A 27,778-nucleotide genomic window follows, 5' to 3' on the forward strand; every position below is an offset into this window, starting at 1 on the left:
TTGTACACTCAGTGTATTTCTTCAATAAAGCAAAGAAATTACGAAAGGAGTGGAACTCCCCCAATCCTGGAAAATAAAAGAAAACTGGTAATATGGATTGCTGATCAAAAATCTCAAAATGATAAATAAATAACAAATGCAGTGAAGGGACTACAGATGTACATTTGCTAAATCTGGTGCAACACATAATTTCTCAGTGCTCTGAGACTTATGTTTTTGTACATTGTCCCAGTTCAAATAAACTCCAATAAATAAATACATGCAATGCTTGAATGCTAAATTGGAATGTGAAAATGATAAATGCATTTGTCATTTTCACATTACAATTTACAAAGATTGGATCTCTATACCATTGGCCTTAATAATGCTATGGCATGCAGTGCTGCGATGCATGCATGAATGCACACAAAAAAGACTGAATCTGTAGTTCGTTATCCTGGCCTGGCGCATATTAATTGTGTAATATTTTATCAGTCCTTTATATGATTCATAACATGCTAAGTAGGATTTGTCCAATAACCACCATAATATCACAACTGATAACCTTGCTCGTTCAATTAAGTTTATTTTCCTAGTGTCGAGTAGTTCTATCTCACCTCTCATTTCATCATGCAGAAAGTAGAACCCAACTCCCTTTTTCTGGACAGTTGTGTATTGGAGTTGGTGCAGCTAACATTACTTAAACATGTATAAAAATCGGGTAGAGGGGGATTGGGGGGGGGGGGGGGGGGTCGTCAGTGGGGTCACTGCTGGTCGATAGGCAATTTCTCAGCAGTGGCGGAAGTGATGAGACTATTTCAGATGAAATGGCTCTTCTCTAGTGGAAGGAAAAGGCTAATGCGGTGCCAAAAGGCCAGTGCCAGCAGGTGTGCTCTGGTCAGACGACCTGTGTGGACAGCGCCAGGGATAGGCTCAGAGGGGACTGGCTCATACACAGAACCTTTACGGACTCTTCTCCTGTACAGGGAGATCAAACACCATCTCTGCTCTCTGTCCTAATCTTCATTACTGTGGGACAACTCACTTCCATATGCAGTACCCAAATGGAAGGTGAGCACGGTGGTGGTCATTTTGGGCTAGATAATCCACCACCACTATATACAGTTGAAGTAGGAAGTTTACATACACTTAGGTTGGAGTCATTAAAACTCGTTTTTCAACCACTCCACAAATTTCTTGTTAACAAACTATAGTTTTGGCAAGTCGGTTAAGACATCTACTATCACATTTTTCCAACAATTGTTTACAGACAAATTATTTCACTGTATCACAATTCCAGTGGGTCAGAAGTTCACATACACTAAGTTGACTGTGCCTTTAAACAGCTTGGAAAATTCCAGAAAATTATGTCATGGCTTTAGAAGCTTCTGACAGGCTAATTGACATTTACATTACATTTAAGTCATTTAGCAGACGCTCTTAACCAGAGCGACTTACAAATTGGTGCATTCACCTTATGATATCCAGTGGAACAACCACTTTACAATAGTGCATCTAAATCTTTTAGGGGGGGGGGGGGGGTTAGAAGGATTACTTTATCCTATCCTAGGTATTCCTTAAAGAGGTGGGGTTTCAGGTGTCTCCGGAAGATGGTGATTGACTCCGCTGTCCGGCGTCGTGAGGGAGCTTGTTCCACCATTGGGGTGCCAGAGCAGCGAACAGTTTTGACTGGGCTGAGCAGGAACTGTGCTTCCTCAGAGGTAGGGGGGCCAGCAGGCCAGAGGTGGATGAACGCAGTGCCCTTGTTTGGGTGTAGGGCCTGATCAGAGCCTGAAGGTATGGAGGTGCCGTTCCCTTCACAGCCCCATAGGCAATCACCATGGTCTTGTAGCAGATGCGAGCTTCAACCAGTGGAGAGAGCGGAGGAGCGGGGTGACGTGAGAGAAGTTGGGAAAGTTGAACACCAGACGGGCTGCGGCGTTCTGGATGAGTTGTAGGGGTTTAATGGCACAGGCAGGGAGCCCAGCCAACAGCGAGTTGCAGTAATCCAGACGGGAGATGACAAGTGCCTGGATTAGGACCTGCGCCGCTTCCTGTGTGAGGCAGGGTCGTACTCTGCGAATGTTGTAGAGCATGAACCTACAGGATCGGGTCACCGCCTTGATGTTAGTGGAGAACGACAGGGTGTTGTCCAGGATCACGCCAAGGTTCTTAGCACTCTGGGAGGAGGACACAAGGGAGTTGTCAACCGTGATGGCGAGATCATGGAACGGGCAGTCCTTCCCCGGGAGGAAGAGCATCATTTGAGTCAATTGGAGATGTCGATGTATTCAAGGCCTACCTTCAAACTCAGTGCCTCTTTGCTTGACATCATGGGAAAATCAAAAGAAATCAGCCAAGACCTCAGAAAAACAAAATGTAGACCTCCAAGTCTGCTTCATCCTTGGGAGCAATTTCCAAACGCCTGAAGGTACCACGTTCATCTGTACAAACAATAGTACGCAAGTATAAACACCATGGGACCACGCAGCAGTCATACCGCTCAGGAAGGAGACGCGTTCTGTCTCCTACAGTTGAACGTACTTTGGTGCGAAAAGTGCAAATCAATCCCAGAACAACAGCAAAGGACCTTGTGAAGATGCTGGAGGAAACAGGTAGTAAAACGAGTCCTATATCGACACAACCTGAAAGGCCGCCCAGCAAGGAAGAAGCCACTGCTCCAAAACCGCCATAAAAAAGACAGACTACGGTTTGCAACTGCACATGGGGACAAAGATCGTACTTTTTGGAGAAATGTCCTCTGGTCTGATGAAACAAAACTGTTTGGCCATAATGACCATTGTTATGTTTGAAGGAAAAAGGGGGATGCTTGCAAGCCGAAGAACACCATCCCACCCGTGAAGCACGGGGGTGGCAGCATGTTGTGGGGGTACTTTGCTGCAGGAGAGACTGGTGCACTTCAGAAAATAGATGGCATCATGAGGAATGAAAATTATGTGGATATATTGAAGCAACATCTCAAGACATCAGTCAGCAAGTTAAAGCTTGGTTGAAAATGCGTCTTCCAAATGGACAATGACTCCAAGCATACTTCCAAAGCTGTGGCCAAATGGCTTAAGGACAACAAAGTCAGGGTATTGGAGTGGCCATCACAAAGCCCTGACCTCAATCCTATAGAAAATTTGTGGGCAGAACTGAAAAAGCATGTGCGAGCAAGGAGGCCTACAAACCTTACTCCGTTACACCAGCTCTGTGAGGAGGAATGGGCCAAAATTCACCCAACTTATTGTGGGAAGCTTGTGGAAGTCTACCCGAAACGCTTGACCCAAGTTAAACAATAATAGGGGCAATGCTACCAAATTCGAATTGAGCATGTAAACTTCTGACCAACTGGGAATGTGATGAAAGAAATAAAAGCTGAAATAAATCATTCCCGCTACTATTATTCTGACATTTCACATTCTTAAAATAAAGTGGTTTTCCTAACTGACCTAAGACAGGGAATTTTTACTTGGATTAAATGTCAGGAATTGTGCAAAACTGAGTTTAAATGTATTTGGCTAAGGTGTATGTAAACTTCCGACTTCAACTGTACGTTTTCACAGACGAGATCATCAGATCGTGGTACATGTTGTCATAATTTGGTTCTAAACCGAAAGAGAGGGATGGGATTGGGGAGGATGGGTCATGGGGAAACCTCAGAATCCCTGCTGATCACACTGACAGGGAGAACCGGTTTGCCGCTGCTCTATTATTTCACAGGCATCCTAACCTGTTCAATTATACTGCAATCATGATTCAGCCTCTTTGGTAACCCCACAAGCCTCTCCATCTCCATGCTCCATCACGCCAGGCCCACATACATCATCAGATCAAACCTGGGTTCAAATAGTATTTAAATACTTTTCGAGCCTGCCTGGAGGGCCAGATGGGCAGGGTTTGCACTTTTGGGCCTATTCCATTGGTTCCATTGGCAAGACCAATAAAATGCTGTAGCACAACAAAGCAGTGTTTAGCTACGACTAAGTGAGGCTTAAAGAGAATGCTAGATTGCAACGGCAGCAGTTCAAATGAGGCAGTTCCAGTCCAGATGAGTCACAGTGCAGCCAAAAGTGCCATGGTTTGAATATTACCTTTGTGTACTACCGCTTGTTTGGAATAACAGAAGTGTAGCTCATGGCCATGGGAGGGGATGATGTCAGAGGAAAGGACAGAGACAGAGGGGTTAGGGGGAATTGCTCGGCCCCAGTGAACACCTGGCTATCGTTATACTGCTGGACTCATGTTGCTCATTTCTCTATCGCCAGCAGTCAAAAAAGGAGGGGAGGCGGGATTCCTATCAGGGGTAAAGCAGTATTGTAAGCAGAGGTAATGATGCTTAACCTACATCAATTATAGCTGATTAACAAACACATGGGCCACAGGGTCCTCCAAAGAGTATCTCATGAAAATCCTCTTAGCCCAAAGATGATAAAACAACCCTGATATTGTTACTAAGAAAACATCCTAATTGATTCACTTTCTGTTCCTTGGAGAATCACTCTCTCAAAAGGGCCTTCTTGTGTCACCCGGTCTTTACTCTCTCGTAGGTTCGGGTCTCCCTGCTTGGGCAACACATTTGAAAATGTATGCCTGCACTTCTATAAGTTGCTTTGGATAAAATAATCTGCTAAATGGCATGTATTAATGGTGATTAAAGCGTTTTCAGGTACATGCGCACTGATCGTTATACCTACTGTAGATTGGACATTATTTGTGTTTTCAGAATCATAGTTATTGAGTAAGGGGTTTATTCAGTTTGTAAAATGTCTGTGGGTGTAATGTGAGTTTAAATTCAATATACAATACGCAGTGTTTCGTAACATTCTGACATTATGTAGGAGCCATATAAAAATACAATTTGAGAAAAAAATAAATCCAATGGAAAGTTACAAACATCATGTAATACTATAAAATCCTATAATAAGGTATGATTTGGATTGAAATACCAGTATCTGAAAGTGCAACAGGTAAAAAAAATGTATAACTGTGCACCATGAAGATGGCCACTTATCACCAAATGTTTCTGAAGGTGTTCTAAAGTTTGTATTTCAACAACAAATCCATTGTTTACAACTCTATTGGGTATATAAATGTAAGTACGAACCCTGAGGGCAAGCTAGAGGGGAGCAGATGACAGAAGAAAATAAGTAGATTCCCCAACAGAAGGAGCAGTCTTCCAGTGGTCATTCAATCCTGCCTGACCTTCATGTGTCAGGGTCCTGATTCGCTGACCTCACCGCTGACCGCTGGATTCCACAAAGGCCATTCGACAATGACCGCAGACTGTCCGCTACCAATTAGGGATCCTCAGCACTTGCAACCTGTAACCTTAGAGCCCGGGCTGGTGCTTGTATCTGGTGCACAGGGAAAGCAAGTCCCATAACACCCAGCTGAATCTACGACAGAGAACCGCAGAGGGGGTGCCCAATTAGACAACAACAAAGACAGCTCACGTGGGGGAAAGCGTGCTCACGCGAGAGAGGGAATGCCCACTTTCACAGACCGAGACCTTGAAAAAAACAGAGATTGTTTTTCTTTTTTATGGTAAACAGTTTGAGTCTTTCATCTTAATTTGATCCACCATCTTAGGCTACGGCTATGAGCAGAGACGGATTGGCAATAGGGCAGTTCTTAGAAACATTCTTAGAAAAAACAGTTCCAAAAGGGTTCTTCAGCTGTCCCCATAGGATAACCCTTTTTGGTTCCAGATATAACTCTTCTGGGTGCCATGTAGAACCCTCTGTGTAATGGGTTCTACATGGAACTGAAAATGGTTCTACCTGTAGTCAAAAAGGCTTCTTCAAAGGGTTCTCCTATGGGGACAGCCGAAGAACTCTAAGGTTCTAGATTGCATCTTTTTTTCCTAAGAGTGCAGTGGGCATGTCTAAATTGTGTTTTTTTGCAAAGAGTTATTATTATTTGGATAAATATAGGTAACTGGAGGAAAAACATGGGAATGTGTGAGGGAAGTTTCTGGTTCCAGTCCGTACCTCTAATCAAATCGTATTCGTCAAATGCTTCATAAACAACAGGTGTAGACCAACAGTGAAATGCTTACTTACGGGCCCTTCCCAACATTTATACTAAAATGTATTAAAATAGTTTTTCCCCTCAATCTACACACAATACCCCATAATGACAAAGCAAAAACTGGTTTTTAGAAATGTTTGCTAATTTATAAAAGAAAAAAAAAACTGAAACATCATATTTACGTAAGTATTCAGACCCTTTACTCAGTACATTGTTGAAGCACCTTTGGCAGCAATTACAGGCTCGAGTCTTCTTGGGTATGACGCTATAAGCTTGGCAACCTGTATTAGGGGAGTTTCTCCCATTCTTCTCTGCAGATCCTCTCAAGCTCTGTCTGGTTGGTTTGGGAGCGTAGCTGCACAGCCATTTTCAGGTCTCTCCAGAGATGTTTGATCGGGTTCAAGTCCAGGATCTGGCTGTGTCACTCAAGGACATTTAGAGATTTGTCCCGAAGCCACTCCTGCATCGTCTTGGCTGTGTGCTTAGGGTCGTTGTCCTGTTAGAAGGTGAACCTTCTCCCCAGTCTGAGGTCCTGAGTGCTCTGGAGCAGGTTTTCATCAAGGATCTCTGTACTTTGTTCTGTTCATCTTTGCCTTGAACCTGACTAGTCTCCCAGTCCCTGCTGCTGAAAAAATCCCCACAGTATGATGCTGCTGCCACCACCATGCTTCACAGTAGGGATGGTGCCAGGATTCCTCCAGACTTGACGCTTGGCATTGAGGCCAAAGAGTTAAATGTTGGTTTCATCAGACCAGAGAATCTTGTTTCTCATGGTCTGAGAGACCTTTAGGTGCCTTTTGGCAAACTCCAAGCGGGCTATCGTGTGCCTTTTACTGAGGAGTGGCTTCCATCTGGCCACTCTACCATAAAGGCCTGCTTGGTGGAGTGCTGCAGAGATGGTTGTACTTCTGGAAGGTTCTCCCATCTCCACAGAGGAACTTTTGAGCTCTATCAGAGTGACCATCGGGTTCTTGGTCACCTCCCTGACCAAGGCTCTTCTCCCCCGATTGCTCAGTTTGGCCAGCTCAGGAAGAGAATTGGTGGTTCCAAACTTCCTCTATTTAAGAATCATGGAGGCCACAATTTTCTTGGGGACCTTCAATGCGGCAGCCATTTTTTGGTACCCTTCCCCAGATCTGTGCCTCAACACAATCCTTTCTCGAAACTCAGACAATTCCTTCGACCTCATGGCTTGGCTTTGCTCTGACGTAGACTGTCAACTGTGGGACCTTACATAGACAGGTGTATGCCTTTCCAAATCATGTTCAATCAATTGAATTTACCACAGGTGAATTACATTCAAGTTGTAGAAACATCTCAAGGATGATCAATGGAAACAGGATGCACCTTAGCTAAATTTTGAGTCTCATTGCAAAGGGTCAGAATACTTATGTAAATAAGGTATTTCATTTTATTTACATTTGCAAAAATGTCTAAAAACCTGATTTTGCTTTGTCATTATGGGGTATTGTGTGTAGATTGCTAAGGACATGTTTTATTCAATCCATTTTAGATGAAGGCTGCAACGTAACAAAATGTGGAAAAGGTCAAGGGGTCTGAATACTCTAGAAGGCACTGTATAACTAGGAATAAAGTGACTAAGCATCAGAAAATATAATAAAACAAGTAGCAGCAGCGAATGTGATGAGTCAAAAAAGTTAGTGCAAAAAGGGTCAATGCAGATAACCAATAGGTAGCCGGACTAACTCTTTAGCAGTCTTATGGCTTGGGGGTAGAAGCTGTTCAGGGTCCTGTTGGTTCCAGACTTGGTGCATCGATACCACTTGAGAGAACAGTCTATGACTTGGGTGGCTGGGGTTTTTGACAATTTTTAGGGCCTTCCTCTGACAACGCCTGGTATAGAGGACCTGGATGGCAGGGAGCTTGGCCCCAATAATGTACTGGGCTGTACACACTACCCTCTGTAGCACCTTGCGGTCGGATGCCAAGCAGTTGCCATACCAAGCGTTGATGCAGCCAGTATAGATGTTCTCAATTGTGCAGCTGTAGAACTTTGTGGATCTGAGGATCCATGCCAAATATTTTCAGCCTCCTGAGGGAAGAGGCATTGTTGTACCCTCTTCACAACTATGTTGGTGTGTGTGGACCGTGATAGATCCTTAGTGATGTGGACACCGAGGAACTTGAAGCTCTTGGCCCACTCCACTACAGCTCCATCGATGTGAATGGGGGCGTGCTGAGCCTCCATTTCCTGTAGCCCACGATCAGCTCCTTTGTCTTGCTGATGTTGAGGGAGAGGTTGATGTCCTGACACCACACTGCCAGGTCTCTGGCCTCCTCCCTATAGGCTGTCTCCTCACCGTCGATGATCAGGCCTACCACCATGATGTCGTCATGGTGTGCATTTGCAGGAGGGAAGGAGGTTCAGAACAGGAAGACCAGGTAATGATGACTACACAGTGGAAATGAGCGTTTAGGGCCGTGGGAAAAGAGAAACTTGAACTCTGTCCCACCTGGGTGACCAGGTGAGCAATATGATCGTTGGTAATGAAGACAGTCAGAGGCCCTGATAAGAGCTAGCATGGGTGGCTGCAGCAGGCAGGCTTACTGGGGTTCCGATCCAGAAGAAGCAGATTATGCGCCTTGATAGCAGAGGACCCCAACCTTAGTTATTCCATTACCTAGATGTGTCCAACCAAGCCAGGGGCAGGGGTGTTCTTCCAGCACCCCCAAACACCTACAGCCTCATCTCTGACTATAAACACGGTCCATCTGTGCTGTTTATCAACTGGAGCTAGCCACCCCTTGGAATGTTCACAAAAACCTGAGAAGATAGCCTATCCAGAAAAACAAAAAACAGGAATTATCACGTGGATGCTTTTAAACACTAATCAATTTCTTGGTCTCATGATAGCCCATGTCATCTCATGAGAGCATGCAGGACACTGCTCATTTGAGTTGCTTCTCATAAGGAAAGCAGGTGTCCATGACTTGATTACAGAAGACAGAAATATTCAAATGCATGTTGACTCTGTAAATATAAAAGAAACTTGAGTCTGGAAGCGGTTGAAGCGTCAGCTTTAATATAGAGTACTTGGGGTAGGCCTACACGCAGTCACATCATAATGCAAAAGGCTAGTACAAAGTCTCATCAGTCTTGCGTTTATACAGGCATCCTCAATTATGTATACATGCGTGCTTACAAACGTTGGTTAATATGAAACTGATACCTTTTCTTTTGATCTCTGTCCGGTACACAGTGTGGTAACAGCAGTATGAGCCAGTTCAAAGTTGAATTGTGAGAAGTTCCTGAGACATCTAGGATCGCTGTGTCCGGTGTAATCTGATGCACAGGGTGATGGAAAATGCATATACGTCAGACCTTTGCTAAGTTATTTGTAAGAAATTAAGCAGGTTACTCATGATGTGATTGTAAGCAAGGGATATGTAAGGATACAAGTCCGTTTAGCATCTGGGTCCTGGGTCCTCACTCCCACAGAGAGAAGTTCACAGAGAGAGAGAAAGACATCCCCCATAGTTATAGCCAGGTTGTCAACTAAAATGGCGCTGAAATGGATAGCAGCCGTTTTACGGGCTCCTGACCACGTCTGCTATTTTATTTTTTGCACTGATCTTAACTTTTTGTTGTACATAACATTTCCGCCATCATTTCCAATGACAGAAAAGAGCTTCTGGACATCAGAACAGCGATCACTAACCTCAATTTGGATAAAGATTTCTACTTCAATGAGTCAGCGGCGCAAGACATAATGCTAACCCCGGACCAGTCCCTAATCCCAGAGACTCAGAAGAGGAGAAGACAGCGTAAGAGACGCCAACGTGCGAGCACCCTGACGAATAAATAATCTGCCTCTAACCTCTGTTCTATTGGCAAAGTACAATCACTGGAGAACAAACTGGACGAGCTCCGTTTGAGACTATCCTATCAATGATACCTGAAGAACTGTAATATCCTATGTGTCTCGGAGTCATGGCTGAACAAGGGCAATATACATCTTGCTGATTTTTCTATGCATTCTCAAGACCGTACGGCACTGTCGGGTAAAGTTAGGGGGGAGGGGTGTGTCTCTGTTAAAAACAGCTCAAGGTTCTCATGATAAACTGTAGACCAAGACAGTTTTTCCATCTATATTTTTTTATGCTCAAAACAATGCTGGCACTAAGACAGCACTCAACGAGCACGAAAATGCTCACCCAGAGGCTGTGCTCCTAGTCTCTCTTGGGTAGGGGGCAGTATTTTGACGTCCGGATGAAAAGCGTGCCCGTAGTAAACTGCCTGCTACTCAGGCCCAGAAGGAAGGATATGCATATTATTATTAGATCTGGATATAAAACACTCTGAAGTTTCTAAAACTGTTTGAATTATGTTTGTGATAACAGAACTCATATGGCAGGCAAAAACCTGAGAAAAAAATCCAGCCAGGAAGTGTGGAAATCTGAGGTTTGTAGTTTTTCAAGTGATTGCCCATCTAATACACAGTGTCTGTGGGGTCATTTTGCACTTCCTAAGGCTTCCACTAGATGTCAACAGTCTTTAGAATGTTGTTTCATGCTTCTACTGTGACTGGGGTGAGAATAAGAGCATATGGAGTCAGATGACTGAGAAAATGACATGAGCTCAATCGCGCGCACTCCCGTGGGAGTTAGGTGTGTTCATTTTCATTTCTGAAGACAAAGGAATCGTCCGGTTGGAATATTATGGAAGATTTATGATAAAACATCCTAAAGATTGATTCTATACATCGTTTGACATGTTTCTACAAACTGTAATATAACATTTTTGACTTTGTCTGAATTTACTGTGCGAGCACAGTGCATTTGGATTACTCAACTGAAAGCGCGAACAAAATGGAGGTATTGGGACATAAAGATGGACTTTATCGAACAAAACAAACTTTAATTCTGGAACTGGGATTCCTGGGAGTGCATTCCGATGAAGATCAAAGGTAAGTGAATATTTATAATGTTATTTGTGACTTCTGTCGACTCCAAAATGGCGGGTATCGATATGGCTTGTTTTGATGTCTGAGCGCTGTACTCAGATTATTGCAAAGTTTGCTTTCACTGTAAAGCTTTTTTGAAATCTGACACAGCGGTTGCATTAAGGAGAGGTGTATCTATAATTCTTTGAATAACAGTTGTATATTTTATCAACGTTTATGATGAGTATTTCTGTAAATTGATGTGCTCATTCACCGGAGTTTTGGGAGGCAAAACATTTCTGAACATTACACGCCAATGTAATTATTATTTTTTTTTAAATATAAATATGAACTTTATCGAGCAAAACATACATGTATTGTGTAACATGAAGTCCTATGAGTGCCATCTGATGAAGATCAAAGGTTAGTGATTACTTTTAGCTGTATTTCTGGTTTTTGTGACACCTCTCCTTGCTTGGAAAATGGCTGTGTGGTTTTTCTTGTCTAGGTGCTGTCCTAACATAATCTAATGTTATGCTTTCGCCGTAAAGCCTTTTTGAAATCGGACAGTGTGGTTGGATTAACGAGAAGTGTATCTTTAAAAAATGGAATATAATAGTTGTATGTTTGAGAAATTTGAATTATGAGATTTTTGTTGTTTTGAATTTGGCGCCCTGCTATTTCACTGGCTGTTGGCGAGTGTGTCCCGCAGGTGGCGTCCCACATACCCCAGAGAGGCTAGAGGCCAGTGATTTTACTGCAGGGAAACCGAAATCTATTTTACCCAATTTCTACCAGCATGTCACCTGTGCAACCCCATGTCCCATCCCATGATGCGGATGTTAAGCTACAAGACGGTTTCGCTAGCACAGACTTGAATATGTTCCGGGATTCATCCGATGGCAGAAGTTTACCACATTGATCATCCATTTCAAACTTAAGGTATAGAACACACTCTGAAGTTTCTAAAACTGTTTGAATGAAGTCTGAGTGTAACAGAACTCATATGGCAGGCAAAACCTGAGAAAAATCCAACCAGGAAGTGGGAAATCTGATGCTTGTAGTCTTTAAGTCATTGCCTATCTAACACACAGTGACTTAGGGTTCATTTTGCACTTCCTAAGGCTTCCACTAGATGTCAACAGTCTTTAGAACCTTGTTTCAGGCTTTTGCAGTGAACAGAGAGCGAACAAGGCGGCCGGGAAGTTGGGTGACTCAGAAAATGACATGAGTTCAGTGGCGCGCAGTCACGTGATGAGGTAGCTGTGTTCCATAACGTTTTTCAAGACATTGGAATCGTCCGGTTGGAATATTATTGAAGTTTTATGTTAAAAATGCCCTAAAGATTGATGCTATACAACGTTTGACATGTTTCTACGAACGTAAATATAATTTTTTTGACTTTTCGTCGTTAAATTTTCATCGCGCTTCCTACATTTGGAGTAGCTTACTGAACGCGTAAAACAACAAGGAGGTATTTGGACATAAATTATGGACTTTATCGAACAAAACAACATTTGTTGTGGACCTGGGATTCCTGGAAGTGCATTCTGATGAAGATCAAAGGTACGTGAATATTTATAATGCTATTTATGATTTTAGATGACTCCAAAATGGCAGGTATCTGTTATTGCTGAGTGCTGTACTCAGATTATTGCAAAGTGTGCTGAAGCTTTTTTGAAATCTGTCACAGCGGTTGCATTAAGGAGATGTTTATCTATAATTCTTTGAATAACAGTTTAATATTTTATCAACGTTTATGATAAGTATTTTTGTAAATTGTTGTGCTCATTCACCGGAAGTTTGAGGCAAAATATTTTCTGAACATCACACACCAATGTAAAATGTTTTTTTTTTTATATAAATATGAACTTTATCGAACAAAACATACATGTATTGTGTAACATTGAGTCCTAAGAGTGTCATCTGATGAAGATCGTCAAAGGTTAGTGGTTAATTTTAGCTGTATTTCTGGTTTTTGTGACGCCTCTCCTGCTTGGAAAATGGTTGTGTGGTTTTTCTTGTTGACGCTCTGTCCTAACATAATCTAACTTTATGCTTTCGCCGTAAAGCCTTTTTGAAATCGAACAATGTGGTTGGATTAAGGAGAAGTGCATCTTTAAAATGGTGTAAAATAGTTGTATGTTTGAGAAATTTGAATCATGAGATTTTGTTGTTTTGAATTTGCCGCCCTGATATTTCACTGGCTGTTGATAGTGTGTACCGCGGGTGGGACGCAAACGTCCCACGTAGCTCATAGAAGTTAATAAGTGCATTGACCACATCATCCCCAAAGTGACCTTACGTACATATCCCAACTAGAAGCCATGTCAACATCCATACTGAGCTAAAGGCCAGAGCTGATCCAAAGGCTTATAGGAAATCCCTCTACAACCTCCGACGAGCATACACACACACGGCCCAGTACATTAGAGTGTCTAGTTTGAGAAACAGATGCCTCAAGTCAACTGGCAGCTTCATTAAACAGAAGCCGCACAACACCAGTCTCAACGTCAACAGTGAAGAAGCGACTCCGGGATGCTGGCCTTCTAGCCAGGGTTGCAAAGAAAAAGCCAAATCTCAGACTGGCCAATAAAATAAAAGATTAAGATGGGCAAAAGAACACAGACACTGGACGGAGGAACTCTGCCTAGAAGGCCAGCATCCCGGAGTCGCCTCTTCACTGTTGACGTTGAGACTGGTGTTTTGCGGGTACTATTTAATGAAGCTGCCAGTTGAGGACTTGTGAGGTGTCTGTTTCTCAAACTAGACACTCTAATGTACTTGTCCTCTTGCTCAGTTGTGCACCGGGGCCTCCCGCTCCTCTTTCTATTCTGGTTAGAGCCAGTTTGCATTTTTCTGTGAAGGGAGTAGTACACAACGTTGTACGAGATCTTCAGTTTCTTGGCAATTTCTCACATGGAATAGCCTTCATTTCTCAGAACAACAATAGACTGACGAGTTTCAAAAGAAAGGTCTTTGTTTCTGGCAATTTTGAGCATGTAAATCAAACCCACAAATGCTGATGCTCCAGATACTCAACTAGTCTAAAGAAGGCCAGTTGTATTGCTTCATCAATCAGAACAGTTTTCAGCTGTGCTAACATAATTGCAAAAGGGTTTTCTAATGATCAATTAGCCTTTTAAAACGATAAACTTGGATTAGCTAACACAACGTGCCATTGGAACACAGGAGTAATGGTTGCTGATAATGGGCCTCTGTAGGTCTATGTAGATATTCCGTTAAAATAAAAAAAATCTGTCGTTTCCAGCTACAGGATGCTCATTTACAACATTAATGTCAACACTGTATTTAGATCAATTTGATGTTATTTTAAGGGACCAAAAAAAGTGTGCTTTTCTTCCAAAAACAAAGACATTTCTAAGTGACCCAAAACTTTTGAACGGTAGTGTACATGTATGTAGAGTTAAAGTGACCATGCATAGATAATAAACAGAGTAGGAGCAGCGTAAAAGAGGGGTCTGGGTAGCCCTTTGATTAGCTGTTCAGGAGTTTTATGGCTTGGGGTAGAAGCTGTTAAAGCCTTTTGGACCTGGACTTGGCGCTCCGGTGCTGCTTGCCATGTGGTAGCAGAGAACAGTCTATGACTAGGGTGGCTGGCATCTTTGACATTTTTGGGGCCTTCCTCTGACACCACGTGGTATAGAGGTCCTGGATGGTGGGAAGCTTGGTCCCAGTGATGTACTGGGCCGTTCGCATTACCCTCCTCGTGGTCGGAGGCCGAGCAGTTGCCATACCAGGCAGTGATGCAACCAGTCAGGATGCTATCGATGGTGCAGCTGTAGAACCTTTTGAGGATCTGAGGACCCATGCCAAATCTTTTTAGTCTCGAGGGGGAATAGGCTTTGTCGTAACCTCTTCACAATTGTCTTAGTGTGTTTGAACCATGATAGTTTGTTGGTGATGTGGACACCAAGGAAATTGAAGTTCTCAACCTGCTCCACTGCAGCCCCGACCTGCTGCACTGCAGCCCCGTCGATGAGAACGGGGTAGTGCTCAGTCCTCCTTTTCCTGTAGTCCGCAATCTCCTTTGTCTTGGTCACGTTGAGGGAGAGGTTGTTGTCCTGGAGCCACAGGGCCAATTGGAGTGGGTCTAGGGTTTCTGGGATAATGGTGTTGATGTGAGCCATGACCAGCCTTTCAAAGCACTTCATGGCTACAGATGTGAGTGCTACGGGTCAGTAAAGACACTTGCCAGTTGGTCAGCGCATGCTCGGAGTACACGTCCTGGTAATCCGTCTGGCCCTGCGGCTTGTGAATGTTGACCTGTTTAAAGGTCTTACTCACATCGGCTACGGAGTGCGTGATCACACAGTCATCTAGAACATCTGATGCTCTCATGCATGCTTCAGTGTTACTTGCCTCGAAGCGAGCATAGAAGTATTTTAGCTTGTCTGGTAGGCTCGTGTCACTGGGCAGCTCGCGGCTGTACTTTCCTTTGTAGTCTGTAATGGTTTGCAAGCCCTGCCACATCCGACGAGCCGGTGTAGTACAATTCAATCTTAGTCCTGTATTGACGCTTTGCCTGTTTTATGGTTCGTCGGAGGGCATAGTGGGACTTCTTATAAGCTTCCGGGTTAGAGTCCCGCTCCTTGAAAGCGGCAGCTCTACCCTTTAGCTCAGTGTGGATGTTGCCTGTAATCCATGGCTTCTGGTTGGGGTACAGTGGGGGAAAAAAGTATTTGATCCCCTGCTGATTTTGTACATTTGCCCACTGACAAAGAAAGGATCAGTCTATAATTTTAATGGTAGGTTTATTTGACCAGTGAGAGACAGAATAACAACAACAATATCCAGAATAATGCATGTCAGAAATGTTATGAATTGATTTGCATTTTAATGAGGGAAATAAGTATTTGATCCCCTCTCAATCAGAAAGATTTCTGGCTGCCAGGTGTCTTTTATATAGGTAAGGAGCTGAGATTAGGAGCACACTCTTAAAGGGAGTGCTCCTAACTGCAGCTTGCTACCTGTAAAAAAGACACCTGTCCACAGAAGCAATCAATCAGATTCCAAATTCTCCACCATGGCCAAGACCAAAGAGCTCTCCAAGGATGTCAGGGACAAGATTGTAGACCTACACAAGGCTGGAATGGGCTACAAGACCATCGCCCAAGCAGCTTGGTGAGAAGGTGACAACATTGTGTGACTATTCGCAAATGGAAGAAACACAAAAGAACTGTCAATATCCCTCGGCCTGGGGCTCCATGCAAGATCTTACCTCGTGGGGTTGCAATGATCATGAGAACGGTGAGGAATCAGCCCAGAACTACACGGGAGGATCTTGTCAATGATCTCAAGGCAGCTGGGACCATAGTCACCAAGAAAACAATTGGAAACACACTACGCCGTGAAGGACTGAAATCCTGCAGCGCCCGCAAGGTTCCCCTGCTCAAGAATACATATACATGCCCGTCTGAAGTCTGCCAATGAACATCTGAATGACTCAGAGAACAACTGGTGAAAGTGTTGTGGTCAGATGAGACCAAAATGGAGCTCTTTGACATCAACTCAACTCGCCGTGTTTGGAGGAGGAGGAATGCTGCCTATGACCCCAAGAACACCATCTCCACCGTCAAACATGGAGGTGGAAACATTATGCTTTGGGGTGTTTTTCTGCTAAGGGGACAGGACAACTTCACCGCATCAAAGTGATGATGGACAGGGCCATGTACCGTCAAATCTTGGGTGAGAACCTCCTTCCCTCAGCCAGGGCATTGAAAATAGATCGTGGATGGGTATTCCAGCATGACAATGACCCAAAACACACGGCCAAGGCAACAAAGGAGTGGCTCAAGAAGAAGCACATTAAGGTCCTGGAGTGGCCTAGCCAGTCACCAGACTTTAATCTCATAGAAAATCTGTGGAGGGAGCTGAAGGTTCGAGTTGCCAAACGTCAGCCTCGAAACCTTAATGACTTGTTGAAGATCTGCAAAGAGGAGTGGGACAAAATCCCTCCTGAGATGTGTGCAAAGAAACTACAAGAAACGTCTGACCTCTGATTGCCAACAAGGGTTTTGCCTCCAAGTACTAAGTCACGTTTTGCAGAGGGGTCAAATACTTATTTCCCTCATTAAAATGCAAACCTACTATTAAAATTATAGACTGATCTTTTCTTTGTAAGTGGGCAAACGTACAAAATCAGCAGGGGATCAAATACTTTTTTCCCCCACTGTATGTATGTATGTATGTACGGTCACTGTGGGGATGACGCCATCGATGCACTTATTGATGAAGCCAGTAACTGATGTTGTGTACTCCTCAAAGCCATCGGAAGAATCTCGGAACATATTTCAGTCTGTGCTAGCAAAACAGTCCTGTAGCTTAGCATCTGCTTCATCTGACCACTTCCTTATTGACCGAGTCACCGGTGCTTCCTGCTTTAGTTTTTCCAGGAGGATAGACTTATGGTCAGATTTGCCAAATGGAGGGCGAGGGAGAGCTTTGTACGCATCTCTGTGTGGAGTAAAGGTGGTCTAGAGTTTTTTTTCCTCCTCTGGTTTCAAATTTAACATGCTGGTAGAAACTAGTTAAAAAGGACGAGTTTCCGGGCATTAAAGTCCTCGGCCACTAGGATCGCCGCCTCTGGATGAGCGTTTTCCTGTTTGCTTATGGCCGTATACAGCTCATTGAGTGCGGTCTAAGTGCCAGCATCGGCTTGTGGTGGTATGTACAGTCGTGGCCAAAAGTTTTGAGAATGACACAAATATTGGGAGCACTCAACGTCTGTGGAGAGCTACACAACGTCCCACACCATCAAAGGTTTCTCATTGTGCTGTTTGACCTTCACTCTAAATGGCCCGAAGACAGTCCAATGGGAAAAGTCACAGCGGAGACCATAGTCAACTTTCTGGATCAGTTCTTCGCTCGCTGGGGCCTGCTTCAGGCCATTACCATGGACAATGGTGCCCAGTTCCTATCGAACCACTTCCTCTCTTACCTCGCAGCCAAAGGTGTCAACCACATCCATACCGCTTTCCATCACATGCAGGCGAACGGGGGGGGGGGGGGGGGGGGGGGGGTGGTGATTTAAAATCGTTTCCTAAAAAATGGACTTCACTACGGGAGTCTTCCCCGCCTAACTCATGTTGGGGCGTGAGCTTGTGCTGCCCATCACCAGACTTCGTGGATCTTCAGTGAGGAAGCATCAGCATGATATGAAGCAGAGAGCTCAGCCGCCAGCCATCGAGGTGTCTGACTGGGTCGGAGTCCGTCGACCTCATCGGGCCAGCAAACTGATCACGTTCAGGTCAGCCGTCAACTGGGCCCAGTGACATTTCAACTGGCAGGTGGATCTCAGTGGCATTCCAGCTGTCTATGCAGGGTCCCTGCTCCCGTGAACACATCGAATGTGGTCAGGCAGGACAGTCCTGTTGCCATGCCACCTGCTCAGCCTCCCGAACAACAGCCAGCTCTGGCTGCCCCTGAGCCCAGACTTGTCAGGGCTCGTGCACGCACTGGGCGTTTTCAGGACTTTGATACTACCTTCCATACATAGACTTTGGGAGGGGGAGAATTGTTAGGTTTGTTATTTAGCTCCTGCGAGTTTGTTGCAACAGAACAAAGACAGACAGGCTTGAGCTGTAGCCTATAGGCTACTGTCAGTAGAAGCGTTTGGATATTAGACCATAATCCATAAGCTCAATGTTATGCTTAATACTGCAGAGAATACATCCAGTCAATTTACACAGCAAAATATATATATTTTTTTTATCAGATAATGAAATCATATGTGCGCGCCCAAGGCTGAGTCACTCCCTCCCAGGCATGCATCTGGAAAAGCTACCAAATGCTTAAGTTGTTTTAGGGACAAGAAATGTATCCTACCTAGGCTACAACAATACAATGTAATGAAGAATGTTATTATTGTTTTCAAGAGCGTACAAAACTAGTCTAGGCTGTAAACTGCAGTGAATAACCTGTCATTTGAATAGCTGCTCAAAAGCCTGGCGTTTTGAATGCATCCTGGTATTCATTTAGAAATACTTGCATCTAACCTATCTGATTGGGCAACCATTTGGATCAGTGATGGGATTTTTCTCTGCAGTTTAGTCTACAAGGTCCAGGCACATTAACAGGCCACTAATATTATGTTGTATTTTGTCAGGATGTTTGGCTAACAGAAACATGCTAATGCAGGGATTTTTAGTGGTGCACTTTTGAATTATGATAATGCACAAGCGCGGTGGAAGTTGAACTATAATTTATTAGGTTCAATTAAGAAAAAAATTATAGGATTCTGATTGGAGTGACAAACTCCTTCAAGTAACAAAGTATAGGATCCATTCAGATGACATTTGATTTCCAATAGGATTATGATAGAAGTGACACAAAATCCTATAGGATTCTATTGGGAAAAAAAAAATCACTAATCCTATAGAATATTTTGACTAGGGTAGCCGAGCCGCAGCCCCACAATGTGTGAAGCCCTTAAATTTAATTTAACACATTTCTTGTTGATGATTGATTTGTTTACAAGGTGATTCTAGTCTAGATGTAAGAGACACATTTGTATTTGTATGAATTATATTTAGAATTATAAAATTACAACAGTCATTGGGTACAGTCAGAGGCCTAAGGGGAATGGCTGGCTAGAGCCCATACAGTCTTTCACCGTGCTGCCGGTGCATCCACCATTGTTAGATTTCTATAAACTCGAGAACACCTAAGTTATAGTTCAATGTGTTGTTGAACGGTAGTGTAAATATATAAAATATATTTATTGTAACAGTATCTATGTGTGTGTTTGGAATAGAAATGTCACTTCAATGCACAATTACTAAAATACTCTTGCCTGAAACTACGTGCAACTGGTCTAAGATACTCGTAATCAGGATAGGTTTGCTCTAGTAGGATTAATGAGACTGGAAGGAAACTTAAAATAAGAAAACCTAAGCTGGCATATTTATTTGGTAATATTTAAATGTATTTAAAATGGTAATCAACTGATAATCAAGGTTCAAAATAGCATGTCAATATCACTAGTAATTAACCTCTCTTGGGTATGTGGGACGTGACCGTCCCACCTGCGGGACACACTATTCAACAGCCAGTGAAATAGCAGGGCGCCAAATTCAAAACAACAAAAATCTCATAATTCAAATTTCTTAAACATACAACTATTATATCCCATTTTAAAGATAAGATTCTCGTTAATCCAACCACATTGTCCGATTTCAAAAAGGCTTTACGGCGAAAGCATAGCATTAGATTATGTTACCACATCATCTTGACAAGAAAAACCACAGCCATTTTCCAAGCAAGGAGTGGCGTCACAAAAAACAGAAATACAGCTAAAAAGAATCACTAACCTTTGATGATCTTCATCAGATGGCACTCTTAGGACTTTATGTTTCACAATACATGTATGTTTTGCTCGATAAAGTCCATCATTTATGTCCAAATACCTCCTTTTTGTTCACGCGTTCAGTCCACTACTCCAAATGCAGGAAGCGCGCAAAAATGTCACGACGAAAAGTCAAAAAAAGTTATATTTACGTTCGTAGAAATATGTCAAACGATGTATAGCATCAATCTTTAGGATGTTTTTAACATAAATCTTCAGTAATATTCCAACCGGACAATTGCAATGTCTTCAGAAAAGAAAAGGAACACAGCTCACACTCACGTCAGCGCACCTCTGAGCTCGTCATTTCCTCACTCATCGGACTCCAGGCCCTCTCGTTGGCTAAATATTTACAGTAAAAGCCTGAAACAACGTTCTAAAGACTGTGGCCATCTAGTGGAAACCTTAGGAAGTGCAAAATGAACCCTAAGTTACTGTATAGGCAATAGGCAATCACTTGAAAAAAAACTACAACCCTCAGATTTCCCACTTCCTGGTTGGATTTTTCTCAGGTTTTAGCCTGCCATATGAGTTCTGTTATACTCACAGACATCATTCAAACAGTTTTAGAAACTTCAGAGTGTTTTCTATCCGAATCTACTAATAATATGCATATCCTACCTTCTGAGCCTGAGTAGCAGGCAGTTTAATTTGGGCACGCCTTTTATCCGGACGTCAAAATACTGCCCCCTACCCTAGAGAAGTTAAAGTATAAAAACGGCATTTCGATATCAAATATCACAAATTCATCAGCATCAATATAAACGATGAGTAGTCGGATTTTGCACCTTTTCTCTCAACGCTGAAGCAAACAACTGATTTCACAACGGGGGCATCACACCAACCGCACGAGTTTGCATCTCATACCTCCTTGTTCTTAGAACTTGTTCTTCCCCCTCCGAATCACCCAAGGTCATCGATGAGGATGGAGCCTGCATACAGTGAGGACACAACCGTGATCGGTCCATGAGGAGCTATTCCCAATAATGCCCTAATTGTGCAGTGGGATTTGTAGTTGTAGAACATCTCACTCTACAGCAGAAGAAAGGACGATTTCTGACACCTAAGCTCGGAGCAGTCAACAATGACCTGCGTGTCTGGGTAGCTTTTAAATTCCTCCGGTAGATTGGCCTTCATTTCCTCTTGTGTCATACAGATGGTCACTGCTCCAAGCAGTGTGTATAGGAAGTTGGCCCAGGTGATGATGATCCTACTGACTGCAGAGGGATGGATGAGAAAGTGTTGGCCCAGGTCTCTGAGATCCAGTGTCAGGAAGAGGCAAAGCTCATCCACTGGCTGCAACAAGCGCCTGTCTCTGTAGAACGCAGGTTATATATATGCAATTGATTAGTTCAGTGTCATTGCTGTACATTTTTATCACAACTGTTTGTTTTATAGGGCCTGCACATCCATTTTATAGTCTGCAGCATAATAATGTTTTCAGGAGGTTGACTGTGGATGCGTCATGTACTTAATTTAACATTGTATTGTGTATTTAATTTAACATCACATTCTCAAGAAAATAATTAATGATAATAACACATTTCAACCAATTCACAACATGAAAATTATAACAATCTTACAGTGTACTTGGATGGAAGAGTGACCTCATGCTGCTTGAGTGACCTGCACAAACTTGGCAGTTGCTGATTCAAATCAGTCTCCAAAAAGACAAGATGGTCATAACTGGGAAATCTGTTGGAAGAATGAAACAAAAGCAGACTGATAAGGACTCAGCAAAATCATAACTTTCATCATTACCTACCTATTGATAACATACAATACAAGTTGTGCTGGTTTAGAGTCATCAACCTACCTAGTGTAGAATCATATGTCCTTATCTGATCCCACAAACTGTTGCAGACCAATACAACATCTGACAGTCACCTCTTCCAGGTCTCTCCTAAGCCTAGCTATCAACTGCTGTTGGCTCAGGTACTGCACAGTAGTCGTGGTCCTGGGCACAGTTCATCGCATCATCAATTTAATCTCCACCATCCTCTGCATGGTCGGTGCTCGGTCTCTCTCTCCTCTCCCAAACAATAGGCCTTGGGGGAAGAACATAATTGTTCCATTGGAAAAGAAGTGGCACTGCCCCCATCCTCAGACAACACAGCCCTCCTGGAGTTGGCTCAACTACATCTTCAGCCACAGACCTTACAGCTATTCCCGATGTTGAAGTTGTTTCGCACGCTTCTTTCGTAGCTCTTCATTGGCAGCTCTTCATTGAATTTTGCAGATGAGCTGCACAGCAATGTTCAGAACAGCTAACCTCTCTTCTCTGACTTCTTTTCTTCATGGTACACGTCTTGATCCTCTTTATGGTGATGTCGATATGTTCCAACAGCTAGCTAGCACTTGAATTAGAAAATACTACATTTGAAGAAACACACCATACTCACACTAGCTATAGTATTCCACTTACACGACTATTACAAACAAAAAAAGCACTTGAGACATACAGTGCATTTGGAAACTATTCAGACCCTTTGACTTTTTCCACATTTTGTTACATTACAGCCTTATTCTAAAATTGAGTAAATACTTTTTTTCTTCAATCTACAAAAATACCCCATAATGGCAAAACAAAAACAAGGACATTTTGGCTAATTTATTCAACAACAAAAAACTGAAATATCACATTTACATAAGGAGTCAGACCCTTTACTCAGTGATTTGTTGAAACACCTTTGGCAGCGATTACAGCCTTGAGTCTTCTTGGGTATGATGTGACAAGCTTGGCACACCTGTATTAGGGGAGTTTCTCCAATTCTCTGCAGATCCTCTCAAGTGCTGCCAGGTTGGATGGGGAGCGTTGCTGCACAGCTATTTTCAGGTCTCTCCAGAGATGTTAGATCGGGTTCAAGGCTGGGCCACCCAAGGTTTAGAGACTTGTCCCGAAGCCACTCCTGTATTTTCTTGGCTGTGTGCTTAGGGTCGTTCTCCTGTTGAAATGTGAACCGTCGCCCCAGTCTGAGGTCCTGAGCACTCTGGAGTAGGTTTTCATCAAGCATCTCTCTGTACTTTGCTACGGTCATCGAACCTGACTAGTCTCCCAGTTCCTGCTGCTGAAAAACATCCCCACAGCATGATGCTGCCACCACCATGCTTCACCGTAGGGATGGTGACAGGTTTCATCCAGACTTGACACTTTGCATTGAGGCCAAAGAGTTCAATCTTGGTTTCATCAGACCAGAGAATCTTGTTTCTCATGGTCAGAGTTTAAAGGTGCCTTTTGCCAAACTCCAAGCGGGCTGTCATGTGCCTTTTACTGAGGAGTGGCATCTGGCCACTCTACCATAAAGGCCTGCTTGGTGGAGTGCTGCAGAGATGGGAGAACCTTCCAGATGGACAACCATCTCCACAAGGAACTCTAGAGCTCTGTCAGAGTGACCATTGGGTCTTGGTCACCTCCCTGACCAAGGCCCTTCTCCCCCGATTGCTCAGTTTGGCCAGACGGCCAGCGCTAAGAAGAGTCTTGGTGGTCCTGAACTTCTTCCATTTAAGAATACCCTTCCCCAGATCTGTGCCTCGACACAATCCTGTCTCGAAGGTCTACAGACAATTCCTTCGACCTCATGGTTTTGGGTTTTTGCTCTGACATGCACTGTCAACTGTGGGACCTTATATAGACAGGTGTATGCCTTTCCAAAACATGTCCAACCAATTGAATTTACCACAGGTGGACTCCAATCAAGTTGTAGAAACATCAAGGATGATCAATGGAAACAGGAGGCAACGGAGCTGAATTTCGAGTCTCATAGCAAAGGCTCTGATTACTTATGTAAATCTGTATTACAGTGCCTACTTTCCGAAGGCACCGTCACACACACACACACACACACACACACACACACACACACACACACAACAAATAGAAGGACCAGAGAGAAATTGCGAGCTAATACTATTATGGGCGACCAATGGCAAAAAACTGGAAATAGTTCACCGGAAGCAGATCGCCATGACATTTATTGGGCCTCCGAGTGGCGCAGCAATCGCAGTGCTTGAGGCGTCACTACAGACAGCCTGGTTCAAATCCAGGTTGTATCACAACCGGCCGTGATTGGGAGTCCCATAGGGCGGCGCACAATTGGCCCAGCGTCGTCTGGGTTTGGCCGGCGTAGGCCGTCATTGTAAATAAGAATTTGTTCTTAACTGACTTGCCTAGTTAAATAAAGGTTAAATTAAAAACACACCCTTCCCCCCTATCCCCGCCTCCACGTCAAAAGAGTACCAAGACTCGGTGGAAAGAAAAGATGACTTGAAGGACCGGGAAAAAAAAAAGTGTCCTCAAGAACCGAGAGTAAAAACCAAAGAAAGTTCCAGATTGGATGCAAACAAACTTAAGGCTTTCATTTGAATTCAAATTTTTTTTCATACAAAATGTTCTGTTTCTATGTGCATGACTTCACATTTGCCTACAATAAAAAATACACAGGGCTTGCAAACTATCACAGATTACAAAGAGAAACCTAGCCGCAAGCTGCCCAGTGAAGCAAGCGTTCCATGCTCGCGTCGAGGCAAGCAACACTGAACCATGCATGAGAGAACCAGCTGTTCCAGAATCAGCTGTGATCTCGCTCTGTAACCAACGTGTTTCAAGCAGACCACCATAGTCCCTGTGCCCAAGAAAGCCTATCGCCCCTTGGCATTCACGCATGTAGCCATGAAAGCTGGTCCTGGCTCACATCAACACCGTCATCCCAAACACCCTGGACCCACTCCAATTCACATACCGCCCCAAAAGATCATGCAATCTCTATTGCATTTCACACTTCCCTTGGTATGGCAACTGCTTGGGATCTGACCGCAAGGCGCTACAGAAGGTACATCACTAGCCCAGTACATCAGTGGGGCCGAGGTCCTGGATGGCAGGGAACTCTATACCAGGCGGTGTCAGAGGAAGGTCCTAAAAATTGTCAGACTCCAGCCACCGAAGACATAGAATGTTCTCTCTGCTACCGCATGGCAAGTGGTACCGATGTCGAAAGTCTGGAACCAACAGGACCCTGAACAGCTTCTACCCTCAAGCCATAAGACGGCTATATAGTTAGTTAAATAGTTAACCAGTAGCTACCCGGACCATCTGCATTGACCGTTTTTTGCGTTGTTTTGACTCATCACATATGCTGCTACTGTTTGTTATCTATCATGTTTCCTAGTCACTTTATCCCTACCTATATGTACATACAACAGTAGCTAAGATGGGGAGAAGTCTGTCCATAAAGCGCTGCTCTGCATTCTTAACAAGACTATCAACAAGGCAGGTCCTACAGGCCCTGGTTTTGTTGCACCTGAACTACTGTTCAGTAGTGTGGTAAGGTGCCACAAAGAGGGACTTGTGAAAATTGCAGTTGGCTCAGAGAGCTAACATTAAGAGCTAACATTAATGACATGCATGTCAATCTCTCATGGCTCAACGAGGAAGAGCGATTGACATCATCATTACTCGTTTTCGTAAGAGGTGTTGACAAGCTGAAGGTACCGAGCTGTCTGTTTAAAATACTAGCACACAGCTCGGACACCCATGCATACCCCACAAGACATGCCACCAGAGGTCTCTTCACAGTCCCCAAGTCCAGAACAGACTATGGGAGGTGCACAGTACTACATAGAGCCACGACTACATGGAAGTCTATTCCACATCAGGTAAGTGATGCAAGCAGTAGAATCAGATTTAAAAAGCAGGTAAAACTATACCTTATGGAACAGCAGGAACTGTGAAGTAACACAAACATAGGCACAGACACATGCTTACACACACACGATAACATACGCACTATACACACACACACACACGTATTTTGTGTTGTAGATATGTGGTAGCGGAGTATGGGCCTGTAATGAATGTATTGTAATGTTTTTAAAATTGTATAACTGCCTTAATTCTGCCGGACCCCAGGAAGAGTAGCTGCTGCCTTGACAGCAGCTAATGGGGATCAATAATAAAAATACACTATATGGACAAAAGTGTGTGGACACCCCTTCAAATTAGTGGATTCGGTTCTTCAGCCACAGGCGTTGCTGACAGGTGTATTAAATCGAGCACACAGCCATACAATCTCCGTAGACAAACATTGGCAGTAGAATGGCCCGTACTGTGACTTTCAACGTGGCACCTTCATAGGATGCCACCTTGCCAACAAGTCACTTCGTCAAATTTTTGTCCTGCTAGTGCTGCCCCTGTCAACTGTAAGTGCTGTAATTGTGAAGTGAAAACTTCTAGGAGCAACAACGGCGCCGCAAAGTGGTAGGCCACACAAGCTCACAGAATGAGACCGCTGAAGTGGGTAGCTCGTAAAACTTGTCTGTCCTTGGTTGCAATACTCACTACCGAGTTCCAAACTGCCTCTGGAAGCAACATCAGCACAATAACTGTTCATTGGGAGCTTCATGAAACGGGTTTCCATGGCCAAGCAGCCACACACAAGCCTAAGATCATCATGTGCAATGCCAAGCTTTGGCTGGAGTGGTGTGAAGCTCGCCACCATTGGAGTCTGGAGCAGTGGAAACGCGTTCTCTGGAGTGATTAATCGAACTTCACCGATGACAGATGAATCTGGGATTGGCAGATGCCAGGCGAATGTTACCTGCCCGAATGCATAGTCCCAACGGTAAAGATTGGTGGAGGAGGAATAATGGTCTGGGGCTGTTTTTCATGGTTCATGGTGTTTCATGGTTCAGGCCCCTTAGTTCCAGTCACAGGAGGCTGCTGAGGAGAGGACGGCTCATAACAATGGCTGGAATAGAATGGTATCAAACACATGATTTCCATGTGTCCAATACCATTCCATTTATTCCATGCAATTATTATGAGCCCGTCCTCCCCAATTAAGGTGCCACCAGCCTCCTGTGCTTCCAGTGAAGGGAAATCTTAACGCTACAGCATACAATGACATTCTGGACGATTCTGTGCTTCCAACTTTATGGCAACAGTTTGGGGAAGCCCTTTCCTGTTTCAGCATGACAATGGCCCTGTGCACAATGCGAGGTCCATACAGAAATGGTTTGTCGAGATCGGTGTGAAAGAACTTGACTGGCCTGCACAGAGCCCTGACCTCAACCACATCAAACACCTTTGGGATTAATTGTAATGCCGACTGCGAGCCTGGTCTAATTGCCCAATATCAGTGCCCGACCGCACTAATGCTCTTGTGGCTGACTGGAAGCAATTCCCCGCATCAATGTTCCAACATCTATTGGAAAGCCTTCCCAGAAAAGTGGAGCTTGTTTTAGAAACAAGGGGAGGGGGGGGGGGGGGGGGACCAACTCCATATTAATGCACATGATTTTGGAATGAGATGTTCGATGAGTACTTTTGGCCATGTAGTACATCTACCTGAATTACCTCACACCCTCATTGACTCTGTACTGGTACCTCGTGTGTATATAGCCAAGTTATTGTTACTCATTGTGTATTTATTCCTTGTGTTAATATTTTTCTGTTATTTATCTTTATTTCTCTCTGCATTGTTGGGAAGGGCCTTAAGTA

At 43.8% G+C, this 27,778-nt stretch overlaps 1 long non-coding RNA gene across 1 annotated transcript in view; it reads right to left on the reverse strand.

Moving 5' to 3' along the window:
- Positions 1 to 9,034: 9,034 nt before the first annotated feature.
- Positions 9,035 to 27,778, reverse strand: part of LOC106587006 (uncharacterized) — a 35,481-nt gene continuing 16,737 nt past the window's right edge. The window contains exons 2-4 of the long non-coding RNA XR_001324340.3: positions 21,867 to 21,978; positions 21,151 to 21,598; positions 9,035 to 9,316 (exon numbers count right to left, since the gene is read on the reverse strand). This is a non-coding gene — a long non-coding RNA (uncharacterized LOC106587006). The remainder of the gene's footprint in view (positions 9,317 to 21,150; positions 21,599 to 21,866; positions 21,979 to 27,778) is intronic.

The sequence above is a fragment of the Salmo salar genome, chromosome 26 (assembly GCF_965601325.2).
Source record: "Salmo salar chromosome 26, fSalSal1, whole genome shotgun sequence".
NCBI lineage: Eukaryota > Metazoa > Chordata > Actinopteri > Salmoniformes > Salmonidae > Salmo > Salmo salar.